Source organism: Hylobates moloch, unplaced genomic scaffold, assembly GCF_009828535.3.
Source record: "Hylobates moloch isolate HMO894 unplaced genomic scaffold, HMol_V3 SCAFFOLD_5, whole genome shotgun sequence".
In the NCBI taxonomy this organism is placed as follows: domain Eukaryota; kingdom Metazoa; phylum Chordata; class Mammalia; order Primates; family Hylobatidae; genus Hylobates; species Hylobates moloch.
In genome coordinates, this window is record NW_026652280.1 from 117,974,283 (window position 1) to 117,990,227 (window position 15,945).

The 15,945-nt window shown below is 45.8% G+C and overlaps 1 pseudogene; it reads right to left on the reverse strand.

Annotated features, from left to right (window-relative positions):
- Nucleotides 1-739: 739 nt before the first annotated feature.
- Nucleotides 740-1,465, reverse strand: LOC116469647 (60S ribosomal protein L7-like; annotated as a pseudogene).
- Nucleotides 1,466-15,945: the final 14,480 nt, after the last annotated feature.

A 15,945-nucleotide genomic window follows, 5' to 3' on the forward strand; every position in this document is an offset into this window, starting at 1 on the left:
CATCTTCTGGAGCATACCTAAGAATCTCAGTTGAAGATTTCCAGTGGAATCGGTGTCCAAGAGTCAGGAGGAAATATTGTATGTCTTTTGAGCTAGGAAATAATTAACCTAAGGATCCATACTTTGGAGTATTACTGCTGGGTCAGTTGTTAAGTCTCTGATAAGGTCCATTTCCTCGAGGATCAAAGGCAGTTAATCTCAGGTCTTTTCCAGAACACTAAATCTCTTGTTGTGAATCATAGGTGAGTGGTTTGGAAATGCAGATCATATCTGTTGATGATAAAGCTGAAGGTATTCTATGACGCCCTTGCAATTCTTAATCATGTTTCATCATAATTGTAACAGGCCCAAATCAAAGATTGGTGGTGAAATTTTCAAATACATGGACAGGCCATTTTTCTTTTTCTTTTTTTTAGAGACAGGGTGTTACTATGTTGCCCAGGCTGGAGTGCAGTAGCTATTCACAGGTGCAATCATAGTGCACTACAGCCTCAAACTCTTGGCGTCAAGCAATCTCCCACCTCAGCCTCCTGAATAGCTAAGACTATAGACATGAGCCACCACAGCCAGCTTGGCCTCGTATTAATTCACAAGGAGGTAACCTGTGGGTTCCTGAAGGGGCTGATCTTATACACACTGAAGCTAGAGGTAAGATTTTATTTTATTTTTATTTTTTCAACTTGAGAGCAGGTACTGTTTATTAACTGAACAGCTTAGAAGAATAATCATGGAAGACACCTTAGTTCATTCTTCTAATAAGCCTATTGATCTGGTCCTCCCTGTTGCCAGCATCTCCACCTTCTATAAAATGGGTGGCCTTTTTCTTCATTCCACCTCGTGGAGAAGATAATTTGAAGGGCCACAGGAAGTTATTTGTTTCTTTGCAGAGTTTTCCAACAGTATAGATCCCATGAATGAGATCCTCCATGCAGATGATGCCATATTTACCAAGAGATCGAGCAATCAAAGCATTGTCTGTCAAAGCAATTCTCTTCTTATTAATTTTGCTATAACCACACTTGTAGACTAGTTCATTTACTGACTTCAGATTTGGGTAACCCCATGCAATATATGGCTCTACAATCCTCAGCATGTTAACTGAAGCCTTGTTAAACTTCACAAAGGTTCCGTTGAAGATTTGACAAAGGGGAAGAAGCTGCAACACCTTTTGGACCTTTGGGTTCACACCACTGATATCTCTGATCCTGATGACAAATGCCAATTTGGGTTCTGCACGTACATAGAAGTTACCAGTTTTTCTTGCCCCCCTCGCTATTCGAATTTCAGTTCTATACATCTGCCTATTTGCTTTTTCACAGATAAGCTTCCTCCTTGCCTTTTGAAGCATCTTTTAGGCAAACTTATTTCTGAGGCCCTTGATCTTCAGCTCTGCGAAATTCCTTTTCTTTTTCTGAAGGGTTTCTGCCACAGCAGGAACCTTCTTCTTCTCTTCAACACCTTCCATGGTTCCAGCCGGAAAAGAGAAGATTTTAGACCATTGGAGTTTAAGGGAGCTTTGTTCATCTTAGCTGTCAAATTTCATTAGTTCTGTCTGTTTTTCCTGAGGACCGTGGAAGATAAGGACAGTAAAGTTTTTGGGTAAAAGGCAAACTTTAAAGAGTTCCTTAATAACAATACCAGTAAAATGAATGTCATTGTCATTATTAGAGAAATAAGTGGAAATTCCCAAGTTGGAAAACAAAATCAAACAGAAATGTTTGCCACAGTTATAACAGCCATAACTCTCCAGCAAGGAAAAGCTTTAATCCATCTTGAAGGAGAAAAAATAATAATAATCAGAACATATTTATAGTCCATTGCAGGAGGCATTTGTATAAAGTGATTGGAGGTCTGAAGGGCCCTCGAGATCTTAGTTCTTGTTCACATCCCACTTTTGCATTTACTAGGATCGCATTGTTGGCAGTAGGACAAGTTTTTTAAATATCCTTGGAAATACCTCTAAAATTACCCCCACCAATGTTGGTTTAGTATTGTTGCCAGTTTATCCCTGCTATTATGAGTAATATCACAAAGCATTTTTCTGAAATTCCACTTTAAATCATTTGGCATTATGTGTCAGCTATCCTGAGAGCATCAAATAATCTCTTTTGCCATGAACATCCAAACTTTTCCCACTTCCAGACTTTTTCCCTTTTCTACTTTTGGGAATCAGGGGTTTGTCTCTGACAGTTAAAAATGGCCTCTTTGAATCCTCCAATACCCCTCTTTTCTGTGTGATTTGCAGGGGCATTGATCTTGGTGATGCTACTTGGGTTAGCATGGTGGCCAGCTAAAAAGTATTACTAGAAATTCTGGGTACTTGTGCATTGAATGGTGGTCTACTTTTATTACAGCTATTTCCTCAGGTAACAGCAAAGCAGCTGAAAGTTTTATTTTTAATCCATCATCCAATTTTTGCAGGTTTTTGCGGAGGTTAGAAAACTCTTCATTTCCAAAGCATTCCCAATTCACAGACTCCCCAAAAGTGCATCTGCCATTAGTGTATATGCTTACTCTTTTACACTTTAGCAGCCAGCAGACCCACATGCGGGCAATTATTTCAGTCATTGGAGCTGATTTAATTTCTGGAGTGGTCTCTACTTTAAGGGTGAATTTAGGTCTGTGATAGCATTTTAAAATATGAACAAATAAAATCAGGTCAGGGCTATCCAAGGGAATTTCTAACAAGATGTTTTAAGGGCATGTGAAAAACACTGAGAGTTAACAGAATAATTTGGTGAAAAAAAGAACCTCTAGTAATCTGGGTGTAAAACAACTGAGTCATTTTACATGACAGAGCCAAATTCTAATTTTACTCCTTTGGTACATAATTTTGTAATCGATTATAATAAAGGCTCTATTAATATTCCTTTATTTGTATGCATTTAGGCATACACAGATATATAAATATACAAATAGGTAACAAATTAAAGCTTTTTTTTTTTTTTTAAGTTGTAATTAAAAACACTTAAAATGAGATCTGCTTGTTACCAGTGGAGGGCGTTCAGGTTCTTGGCATTTTGAACAAAGAACTGGACAGAATGCACAAACAAGGCAAGGAGCAAACAAATTTTCATTTATTGAAAATGAAAGTACACTCCACAGGGTGGGAGCAGGCCAAGCATAGGGGCTCAAGAGCCCGGATTCAGAATCTTCTGGGGTCCAAATACCTCCTAGAAGTTTGCCATTGGCCACTTGGTGTTCACCCCATGCAAATGAATAGTGGTCCACAATCAGAGGCTGAAGTGAAGTTACAAAGTTACACTTCTATGCAAATATCTGATTGGCTGCAGAAAGCAACCAATCAGAGGAACTGTCCATTTTCCATCTGCAGAGCAGAAAAGCAGGGGGTTTGCAAACGGAGTAAGTTCTGGTCCTTTTGTCACTTAGGCGTGGAAAGTTGGGATTTTCCTTTCGATTTAGTTCTAGAAAGTCAGTGTGAATCAGCCTTAGGGTCCCTGCCTCCAGACCCTATTCTCCTGCCTCATACTCTCTTAACAAATTTTTAAGTACACAGGTACACAGTATTGTTAACTATGAGCACAGTGTTGTATAGCAGATATCTAGAATATATTTTTCTTGTATAACTGAAACTTTATACCTCTTGAATAGTAACTCTCCGTTTTGTTACTGAAACACCAGGGATTCAGTCTGAGTCCTGCTGTTTGCTGCACAGATAGCCAACAACTGAGATGATTACTGCCAAGGAAGAAGGCTTTAATAGAGTGCTGCAGTAGGGGAGATGAGAGATCAGTCTCAAATCCATCTCCCTGACTGGCTAAAATTAGGGGTTTATATAGCAGAGAAAAAATGTAACTATGTATGGGAAAACAGGAATTCTGGAGGGCTAAGGAGGCGATCATGATGAATGAGGGGCCTGGCATCTCATTGTCTGGATGTGACGATCTGGTGAGTTTCCGTTCCTCGATATCTTTTGAGAGGCCTGGTATTTCTCTGGATCTGGTGAGTTTCAAGCTTTAAGTTTATTTTTAAAAAACTGCCTATGGCCGGGCGCGGTGGCTAACGCCTGTAATCCCAGCACTTTGGGAGGCCGAGGCGGGCGGATCACGAGGTCAGGAGATCGAGACCATCCTGGCTAACACGGTGAAACCTCGTCTCTACTAAAAGCACGAAAAATTAGCTGGGCGTGGTGGTGGGGGCCTGTAGTCCCAGCTACTTGGGAGGCTGGGGCAGGAGAATGGCTTTAACCCAGGAGGCGGAGCTTGCAGTGAGCCGAGATCACGCCACTGCACTCCAGCCTGGGCGACAGAGCGAGACTCTGTCTCAAAAAAAAAAAAAAAAAACTGTCTGTGGACAATTGGATTGGTTTTAATTTCCCCCTCTCCCATTCCCCTGAAAACCATCATTCTACTTTGTTTCTATGAGTTGACCTATTTTGGATACCCCATGTCAGTGGAATCATGCAGTATTTGTTCTTCTGTGACGAGCTAATTTCACTTAGCATAATGTCCTCCAGGTTCATCCATAGTGTTATATATTTCAGAATTTCCTTCTTTTTAAGACTGATTAATATTTCACTGAATGTACATACCAAATTTTCTTTATTCATTCATCTGTTGATGAATAGTTAGGTCATTTTCATGTCTTGGATATTGTGAATAATGCTACAATGAACAAAGGACTGCTAATATCTCTTTGAGATCCTTCAGTTCTTTTGGATGTATACCCAGAAGTGGGATTGCTAGATCATTTGGTAGTTCTATTTTTAATTCTTTTATGAACCTCTATATTGTTTTCCATAGTGGCTGCACAATTTTACATTCCCACCAATCGTGTACAAGAGTTCCAATTTCTCCTCAACAGCACTTGTTACCAGTTGGGAGTTTGTTTCACTTTGTTTGCCTTTTTTTTTTTTTTTAACAATAGCCACTCTAACAGGTGTGAAGTGATATTTCATTGTGGTTTTGATTTGCATTTCTCTTACAATTAGTGATGCTGAGCATCTTTTCATATACCTTTTGGCCATTTGTATGCTTTCTTTTGAGAAATGTCTATTCAAGTCCTTTGCAAGGATGGCTCATCATATGTAAAACAACTAATGTGACACACCACATTAACAAAATGAAGGATAAACATCAAATGATCATCTCAATAGATGCAGAAAAAGCATTTGACAAAATTCAACATCTTTTCATAGTAAAAACTCTCAACAAACTAGGTATAAAAGGAATTTGCCTTGACAAAATAAAGACCATATATGACAAGCTCACAGCTAACATTATACTCAACAATGAAAAACTGAAAGCTTTGTCTGTAAGATCAGGAACAAGGCAAAGGATACCTGCTCTTGCCACTTCTAGTCAACATAGTACTGGAAGTCCTAACAGAGCAATTAGGCAAGGAAAAGAAATTTAAAAGTCATACAAATTGGAAATGATTAAGTAACACTATCTCTGTTTGCAGGTGACATAATCTTATATGTAGAAAACCCTAAAGACTCCACACACACAAAAAAACTGTTAGAACAAATAAACAAATTCCATAAAGTTGCAGGATACAAGATCAACATACAAAAGTTAGTTATATTTTGGTATACTAACAACAAAGTGCCCAAAAGAAAATTACAAAAAACAATCCCATTTGCAATAGCACCAAGAAGAATAAATACTTAGGAATAAACTCAACCAAGGAGATGAAAGACTTGTACATAACATTGATGAAAGAAATCAAAGAAAACTACATAACATTGATGAAAGAAATCAAAGAAGACACAAGTAAATGGAAAAACGTCCCATGTTTATAGATTGAAAGATCTAATAATGTTTAAATGTTCATGCTACTTTGATCTACAGATTCAATGTAATCCCTATCAAAATCTAATGGCATTTTCTTTTGAGACAGAGTCTCACTCTGTTGCCCAGCCTGGAGTGCAGTGGTGTAATCTCAGCTCACTGCAACCTCTGCCTCCTGGGTTCAAGCGGTTCTCCTGCCTCAGCCTCCCGAGTAGCTGGGATTACAGGCACCCACCACCATGCCTGCCTAATTTTTGTATTTTTAGTAGAGATGGGGTTTCACCATGTTGGCCAGGCTGGTCTTGAACTCCTGATCTCAGGTGATCCACCCATCTTGGCTTCCCAAAGTGCTGGGAATGAGCCACTGCACCTAGCCTCTAATGGCATTTTTTTACAGAAATAGGAAAAAATAACTCTAAAATTCATATGGAACCACAAAAGATCCCAAATAACCAACACAATCTTGAGAAAGAAGAACAAAGCTGGAGGCATCAACTTCCTGATTCCAAAATATATTACAAAGCTATAGTAATTAAAACAGTATGGTACTGTCATATAAACAGACACAAGGACCAATGGAACAGAACAGAGAGCCCAGAAATAACCTAAGTGTATATAATTAACTGATCTTCAACAGGGTGCCAAGAATACACAATGGACAAAGGATGGCCTCTTTAACAAATGGTTTTGGGAAAACTGAATATGCACATACAAAAGAATAAAATTGGACCCCTGTCTTACACCATACTCAAAAATGAGCTCACAATGGATTAAAGATTTAAATATAACACCTAAACCTATAAGACTCCTAGAAGAAAACATAGGAGAAAGTCTTCATGACATTGGTCTAAGCGATGATTTCTTGTATATGATATCAAAAGCATAGGCAACAAAAGCAAAAATAGACGAATGGAACCACATCAAACAAAAATCCTTCTGCACAGCAAAAGAAACAACAGTGAAAAGGCAGTCTATGGAATCGGAGAAAATATTTGCAAACCACATATCTGAGAAGAGGTTAACTAACATCCAAAATACAGATAGAACTCCCACAACTCAATAGCAAAAATTACTTTAAAGCTTTTAACTATAGCTTTAAAATATAATCGAATAAAATATGTGTATATTAAATGTATTTTGAATAAACTGTTGTAACTTTTCTAAATAAACAGAAAATCATACCTTATTCTGTACACATACCTGTATCTCTCTGCATTAGTGTATCCAGTACAATTAACCATCTACTCTATTATATTTAATTAGAGTAACCAATCTTTTCTTGTTTTCTCAAAAAAAAAGCCCAGAGAAAAGAAAGTTTAAAACTGTCCAGCTAAGACTGGGCACGGTGCCACCATGCCCAGCCCAGTACTGATATCTTCTGAGATTTGATCTCACACTTGGCTGCGGGCCTTTTACCTAATTCCTTTGAGAGCAATCCTGCCTCTGCTAGCTTTGGCCAGCCATTGGAAGGGGCATCCAGCTCTCTGCCAGCCACCTCACCCTACTCAGACAGGGGGCCCAACTCCACCTCAAACCAGGAGAGGTGGAAAAGAGTCGTTTTTCCTGCTGTTCGTCTGAAGGTGCAGGTCATCCCTAAGTGCAAGTGGCAGTCCAGGTCTCCCCTGCGCCCTGGAACATCCTTCTCCCTGGCCTCTGCTCCTGGGTGTCTTGAGGAACATAACTTCTTGATTGCCAATTTGACAGTGGTGTTTAGAAAAAGCTATGTTCCCTTTAAAGAAGGGGCTTATTTGCTTTTGCTAATAATCCCAGCCAATACTTACTGAGTGTCTATGACTTGTCCACTACATATACCTCCTCACCAAATTCTCAAAACATCTCTTTGAATTATTTCTTTCTTCCCTCATTTTATGGATGAGAAAACTGAGGCTAAGGAAAATTAAGTAACTTGCCCAAGGACACACAGCTAGCAAGTCACCAAGTTGTATCTGACCAGTCCAGTCAACCCCAAGGCCTGAGTCTACCGAGGACACCACACTGCCTACAAAAAGCTGCAGGGTGAAACCACAGGGCCCAAAGAGCCAACAACAATCCAAGACTTTCCAGACACCGTGGGGGCTGATAGTAGACAAACTTGGCCCTAGGCCAAGAGGCCCTCACGTGCCAAGCGCTGTAGGCATTTCTTAGAATTCTTTGTGTCTTTTGTTTTCATTATCAGCAAGAAATGCTACTTCACAAGGCTGGAATATTTCAGTGTAATGTAGATCCTATAAACACACGCTAAGGCGGGAGTAAACAAGGCAGCAGACATGCTGGAGAGAGACCTGAGCCCGAATGCGTGGGAAAGCTGCAGAGCAGTGCACCAGGGAACACAAACATCATTGGCTGCATAAAAAGGTCCCTGTAATGAGTCTTTGGGGTTTACTGTTGCTGTTTCCCTACATACAAAGAAAGTGCACAAAGAGGACTGGCGCGGTGGCTTGCACCTGTAATGCCAGCGCTTTGGGAGGCCGAGGCGGGTGGATCACAAGGTCAGGAGATCGAGACCATCTTGGCTAACACGTTGAAACCCCGTCTCTACTAAAAACATAAAAAATTAGCCGGGCGTGGTGGCGGGCGCCTGTAGTCCCACCTACTCGGGAGGCTGAGGCAGAAGATTGGCGTGAACCTGGGAGGTGGAGCTTGCAGTGAGCAGAGATGGCGCCACTGCACTCCAGCCTGGGAGACCAGAGCGAGACTCCGTCTCAAAAGAAAAAAAAAAGTGCACAAAGAGAGAATGAGGTCACATGGGGGAGGCAATGAGTTAGATCTGGCAGGAATGCACAGCAGGTTATAAAGATGGCCCCAGAACACGGGAGCTGGGCCATGGATATGTGCAGGAGTCTGACCTGGGGTTGGGGGGACAAGCAGGAATCTCCAGGTAGCAATCTTGGTGGTGGTGCGGTTCTGGCAGCTCTGCCTGTGGTGCAGCCTCAGGGGTTAGGGACTTCCTCCGGAGGAGCGGCAAGGGAAACTAGGGGTGTCAGTAGATGATCTGGGATTCCAGGCCGCCTCCAGCCTGGCTGAGAACTGCCGGATCAAAAAGAAAGCAGAGGTGATGCTTTCTCATGCAGACGGGGCTGGGTGGGGAGGAAAGGCTGTGGCTTTATGGCACACACCAAAGTGTGTGGGGTCAGGACATACCGCAGATCCCCAGCTCCCCGAACCCCCGACCTGCCTCTCCCGCGCTGGCCCAGCCCCGCGGGCAGAGGGACGGGCCATTGATGCAGCATTTGGAGGTGGCTGAACCCAAGCAGGAGGTGCAGCCTCTACCCGAGAGGGGGTGCAGGCAGGAGAAGAGTGGGAGAGAAGCCTGGAGGTCTCCTGTGGCCAACAGGCCCTATGCCTGCCCCTCAGCAGCATGGGATGAATGGCGAACCCCGGCAGACCCCACATTTACTAGACTCCACGGCTACCGGTAGGGTTACAAGTTTAAGTGACTCTGAGGCCTAAACCTCCGCCCGATTTCTGGGGAGATTCCAGCAGCGCGCCCTGGTGGCCAACCGTGCACCTCCCAGGTAGGGAAAAGCCCGCGGAGTCCCTCCCGCCTGCGGGATCCCCAGGCCAGTCCTGCGGGCGCTGCTCTGCTCTCAGGGCTACCCACCTGCAAGGGGCACGGCTCTGACCACAGTAGAGGGACAGCCCGTTAGGCGCCACCTCGCAGCTTCAGCTCTTTGGGCTTTTCGGTTCTTTGCGCAGGAACTTAAGCCACATTCTCCAGGGGCCAAGAGATTTGGGGCACACTTGGTGCAACCCCAGAAAGTAGCATTTGGAGAACATTGGCCCACCTCTCCGTGAAATAAGTAGTGTTATTAGCCTCTTTTTACTAGTAAGAACACTGAGGCTGGTTTTTTCTTTTTTTTTTTTTTACGTTGAAGTGAAATTCACATAATATAAAATGAACAATTTTAGAGTGAACAATTCCGTGGCAATTAGTACATTCACAATGTTGGGCAACCACCACCTCTATCTAGTTTCAAAACATTTTTATCACCCCCAAAAGACACCGCATATCCATTAAGCAGTTGCTCCCCATCACCCCACTTCCCCAGCCTCTGGAAACCACCAATCTGTAGATGTCTCTACAGATTTACTTATTCCGGCTATTTCACATAAATACAGTCATACAACACGTGATCTTTGTGTCTTGTCTGGCTTGTATTGCTCAGCATAATGTTTTCCAGGTTCATTCACTAAATGGAAGCATCAGTACTTTATCCCTTTTATGGCTGAATGATATTTCATTATATGGATTTAACACATGTTGTTAATCCTTTTATTTGTTGATGCACATTTGGACTATTTTCACCTTTGGCTATTGTGAATATTACTGCTGTACACATGAGTGTGTGTGTGTGTGTGTGTATATATATATAATTTTTATTTATTTATGTTTTGAGACAGAGTCTCTCTCTGTCACCCAGGCTGGAGTGCAGTGGCACAATCTCGGCTCACTGCAACCTCTGCCTCAGGGGTTCAAGCAATTCTCCTGCCTCAGCCTCCTAAGTAGCTGGGATTACAGGCATGTAATCCAGCTAATTTTGTGTTGTTTTAGTAGAGACGGGGTTTCACCATGTTGGTCAGGCTGGTCTCGAAATCCTGACCTCAGGTGATCAGCCTGCCTCAGCCTCCCAAAGTGTTGGGATTACAGGCATGAGCCACCATGCCCAGAGAGTGTACATATATTTTTGAAGTGCCAGTTTTCACTTCTTTGGGGAATATACCTGGGAGGGGAATTGCTGGGTCATGTGGTAATTGTATGTCTAACATTTTGAGGAACCATCAAACTGTTTTTCATAGTGGCTGCACCACCGTACATTTCCACGAGCAATTATGAGGGTTCCAATTTCCCCACATCCTTGCAACACTGATTTTCCATTCTTGTCTTATTGTAGTCATCCTAGTGGGTGTAAAGTTGCACTGAGGCTTGTGTGGATAGGGTGGGTGAGACTGAGAAACCCAAGGCCTATAGCTTGGATAGAAAAGTGCTTTCTGCAGGCCTGTCCCTCTCTATTGGCCCCACCACCTCCCCTCTAGTAGCCCATGCCAACTCCAACCCTAACTCCATAAGAGGCCAGCAAATCTTCTTTTCTATCCCCTGCCACGCGGCGAGCTCCCTGTCACCTTCTTTAGGGCAAATCTCTTCAGTCAGAGGGCCATCATTTTGTCTCTCACCTTAATACTAAGAACCTAACCTTGGAGCCCCAAGTGTCCTTCCTGGGCTCTGCTATGGCCCTGTGTCCTTACCCAAGATCAGTAGGGTTCCCAGGGCTAAGCACACAAGGGAACAATTATTAGACTAAGTGTCATGGGACACTCTTCCTGTGCCAGCAGAGCCTCTCTCTCTCTCTCTGTCTCTCTCTCTCTCTGAGGGAGGCAAGGAGATCCTCTGGTTTCCATCTCAGGGAGGCACTGGTCTGAGGGTGAAGGGCAGTGCCATCCTCTTCTACCATGGGCCTTTGGAGCACTGACCCCACACCAGAGCAGGATGGGAAGATGCCCCCCACACAGTCCCCAGATGGCTTCCTCCCTCCTCCTCCTCCATGCAGGCTCTCCCCATCCTTACCGCCTGTTCAAAGTCTATCTCCTCCTTGGAGACTTATCCACATGCCCCAGACCCTAGAGCTTCCTCCCTGCCCTGACTACCCACAGCCCACGTAAGCCTCTGCCAGGGCTCCTAGCAAGGAGCTTTATCTCCTTTAGGAGCTTTATCTCCTGGGGTGTGACCAGTCTATGAAGGTGACAATTAGGGCTTCCTCAAATCTCTGAGAGTTACCGGAAAATCCACTCAGAGATGAAATAAACACCCCCAGAAAGGCCAGGCACGGTGGCTCATGCCTGTGATCCCAGCACTTTGGGAGACCAAAGTGTGTGGATTGCTTGAGGCCAGGAGTTCGAGACCAGCCTTGGCAATATAGTGAGACCTCATCTCTATAAAAAGTACAAAAATTAGCTGGGTGTTGTGGTATGTGCCTATAGTCCCAGCTGCCCAGGAGGCTGAGGTGGGAGGATTGCTTAAGCCTGAAGGTGGAGGTTGCAGTGAGCCAACATCATGCCAGCCTGAGCTATAGAGCAAGACCCGGTCTCGAAAAACAAAAACAAAACACGCCTGCAGACATCATCTAGAAATTCAGAGGCATTCCACATGAGGAGCAGGAAGATTCTGGAAACCCCATTAGGTTTTGCCGATGTAAAAGAAGATATGGCCTAACCACATATGGCCCACATATCTGGAGGAAAAATGTGGTCACGAGATAATGTGGGTGGTGTGGGGGCTTAGGACAGAACAGCCAAAAAGCCAGTGTGTGCATGTGGCTCCAGCCTTGCCCTACAGAAAGGGGGTCCGCCTCAGCTAGTGGCGGTGCAGCTCTCCTAGTGGGGATCCTGGCGTGAGCCTAAGCCATAGCTCTCACTGGAGGGATCATACATGAGCTAGCCTGCCCACCGGGCTGGTGGGTGGGGCCCCAAGTGTGCCCGCTGCCGAATTAGTGGGCATGGGTGCCTAGAGAGGGTGCCCCAGCCCATCCATTCCCAGAACCCAGCCTCAGGCAGAAGCTGTTCTCAGGAGGTACCGCCACCCTGTGGACCAGTTGGGTACTGCACAAGGACTACCAGCCAAGGGGCAAGCAGGAGCTGAAACCCAGCCTACGCTCTGCTCACCCAAGAACTCAGGCGGCACAGCTGCAGTCACCTGGAGGGAGAGACACTCTTGTTTACCAAAATATGCCCTTCGTTCTTTGAGCTTTCAGGGGTATATCTGCCCAGAAGGCTCACCTTTTCCTAACTCACACAAAGGTGGCATGAGGGTGTTTCAGCTCTGGGTTTGTGCATGACCCCAGGGCTCAAGCAGCCCAGCAAGGTAACTGGTGCACAGGGAGAGGATGTGACAGAGGGAAAGGAGAGAGCCGTGCACCAGGCTTCTTCAGGATGGGGCTCTGGCCGACCACTCTGGGGACACCGAGGCATAAATATGCACACTCCCACGGCAACCCGAGGTGCCTAGGCAGCTCTGTGGGCACTGAGAAGTATTCAGCTGCAGGACACAACTGGGGTGGAGCGGGGGCTGCTGGAGCTTCAGTTGATTTACAGACTCATGTAGGATGCTGCCTGGAACGTTCAGACCTGGCTAGGTGACACCCTCCAAGAGTAGGCACAAGAACTAGTGACATCAGTGAGAATGCAGCTACACGTGCACCCTCAGGCTGTGGGCACTCCAGAGACCCCCAGCCAGGCTGACACAGATGTCAGGTGGGTTACACGCTGCACAAGAGCCTCTGGGTGATCAGAGACTGCAAGCTAGCCTGTGCTCTGCTGGCCAAGCTGTGCTCCCCATCAGGAGGCTGTGTCTACCCAAGGAAGGGACATCTTTTTCTAAACCCACAAAGGCACTTTCTGGGCAGAAGGGCTCTGCTCAAGTGCACATGGGTGCAGAGGAGAAGGAGGCCCAGGGCTGACCCAGACTCTTCAAAACCCTGGTTCCAACATATTGCTCATCAAGCCACTTCTGGTTGACTTTTAAAAAAAAATCCCGTGCTTGTTGTTTTGAGTCTTTATTGTAAGCCGATAAGTAGCTTATCAGCTCCTGTGTGCTGGATTAGAGGGAGTTCGTTTCTATGGGCAGTCACATTTGCATGAGGGAACGGAGTGAGGGCCTGCCCAGTGGCCTCCTGAACACCAGCTGCTGGTCCATCTTGCATACGTCCACCCAGGGCCTTCGATGAACACCATGGAGGAGCCTCTCCTCCTCTCGCCCCTCCTCCTTCCACCTCGCCCCAGCACCTGCTTCTCTCCCAACCAACTTCCATCCTGACTCCAGGCTCTGAGGAAAGAGCTGCAAGGAAAGGCGAGTCACCTGCCGCAGGTATTGGCCTCCTGGCCTGCTGAGGAGAAGGAAGAGGTGGGTATAGAGAGGGAGGCAGCGAGGAAGCCATCAGGAAGGCAGGAGGACCAGCTAGGAGCAGGCTCACCCACGCTACAAGACAAGGAATATTCCCCAACAAGGGAGCAATTGGTGGGCCGCTGGGTATTGTTCTGGGTTCCCCTGCTACCCTGTGACAAAACCCGAAGGCCGCTCATCTCAGCCGTATCCTGGCTGGATGTCGCTGTGTCTCAGCTGATGTGAGATTCAGATGCTCTGAGACAGCCTGGTCATGCAGGATTCTGGAGGTTGCCAGTCCTCTGGAGATGATACGCCATAATGGCTCCACTTGGAAGCTGGAGTCGGATGGACCTGGGGCTGAGTCCTGGCTCTACCTGATGCCCACTGAGTGACCAGAGCTGGTTACTCAATTTCTTTGTGCATTAGGATAACCATCTGTGAAATACGGATAACGCTAATACATACTGCACAGTGCTGCTGTGAGAGTTTAAGAAGAACAGTTATTCAGGGAAAGAAATGAGATAAATGGGACTTAGCTGATGGGGCCAGGAGCAGAAGAGCAGGAGCAGGTGCGAAAGAAGCTGAGATGAGGGTGGGGCGCCGAGCCTCCACAGCTGCCCAGGAGGTGCACTGGGATTCAGAGCCAGCAGGGGCTCTCCCAGAGGGTGCGCGGGACCAAGGCGGTAGGAGGAGTGAGAGGAGGGAGCTCAGCGGAGTTAAACAGACACACATGGGGCCAGGCGCAGTGGCTCATGCCTGTAATCTCAGCACTTTGGGAGGCCAAGGCGGGCGAATCACCTGAGGTCAGGAGTTCAAGACCAGCCTGGCCAACGTGGTGAACCCCCATCTCTACTAAAAATACAAAAATTAGCCAATTAGCCAAATTAGCCATTACAGGTGGTGGGCACCTGTAATCCCAGCTACTTTGGGAGGCTGAAGCAGGAGAATCGCTTGAACCCAGGAGGCGGAGGTTGCAGTGAGCCGAGATCATGCCACTGCACTCCAGCCTGGGCGACAAGAGTGAGACTCTGTCTCAAAAAATAAAAACATAAATAAATAAATAAATAAATAAATAAACACATGGGCACTTGCCTTTGAAAGTCTTGGCCAGGCATGGTGGCTCACGCCTGTCATCCCAGCACTTTGGGAGGCTGAAGCAGGCAGATCACCTGAGATTGGGATTTCAAGACCAGCCTGACCAACATGGAGAAACCCCGTGTCTACCAAAAATACAAAATTAACTGGGCGTGGTGGCACATGCCTGTAATCCCAGCTACTTGGGAGGCTGAGGCATTAGAATTGCTTGAACCCGGGAGGCAGAGGTTGCGGTGAGCGGAGATGGTGCCATTGCCCTCCAGCCTGGGCAACAAGAGTAAAACTCTGTCTCAAAAATAAATAAATAAATAAATAACCAGTCTTAGTGACCCCATCAAGGCCCAGACCTCACACCCTGTTCCACCCTCGCCATCCCCACCTCAGCTTCACAGTCACCTGGAGCCATCCTCCCACCTCCAATTAACCGCCTGGCCAGGCTCTGATTCAAATCTCCAGCGGGTCCCAAAGGGAGCTCAAAGATAAGAGCACTGGGCTGGGAGTCGAGCGCCAGGTCCTCACTCCACTCTCCACCTCCTATCCCTGTGACCAGGCAAAGTATGGGACTCTCTGACTTTCGGTACCATTATCCATTATGGACTTGTAACATTTTATAACTTTTGTTTAGCTCACACCTGGTTCCAAAAGGATTTGAGGCTGCTGGGAGGAATAATCACACTCTTGACCAACTCAAAAGGCTGTTGCAAAAACTAAATGTGGAAAATTAGAAAGCACAAAGCAAGCATGGTATTATTGCTATTTTCTCCAAAAAGGAATTAGCCCACCCTTCTCTGGCCCCCCAGTGGAGTTTCTGACCTAGCTCCATAGTTGTTCAAGTCCCCTGTCCTTGAACTCAGCCTTATAAACAGCATTTAATCTCCATAGCAAACCAATACACGTGGATCCAGATATCCTCATTTGATAGATCAGAGAACTAAAGCTCAGAGTTCCCAGAAATTTTCAGGATCTTATGGCTAATAAGTGACAGCTGTGCCGTGGGATAGAGCCCGGGAATCACAAACCCAGTTCCTCTCTGGCAGCGTATGGATTGGGATGGGTATAAGGTAACCGGGAGGGGTCAGGCTAGTGGCCGCCTCAGAGCATTCACATTCTCAATCTCATATCAAGCTGTGCCAGCCAATCACAATCCTGTGGCCACCTCTGCCACCTCTGTCTTAACCACTGGTCTTAGCAGCCTCCCCACAAAAGCTCCTCTCCACCCAC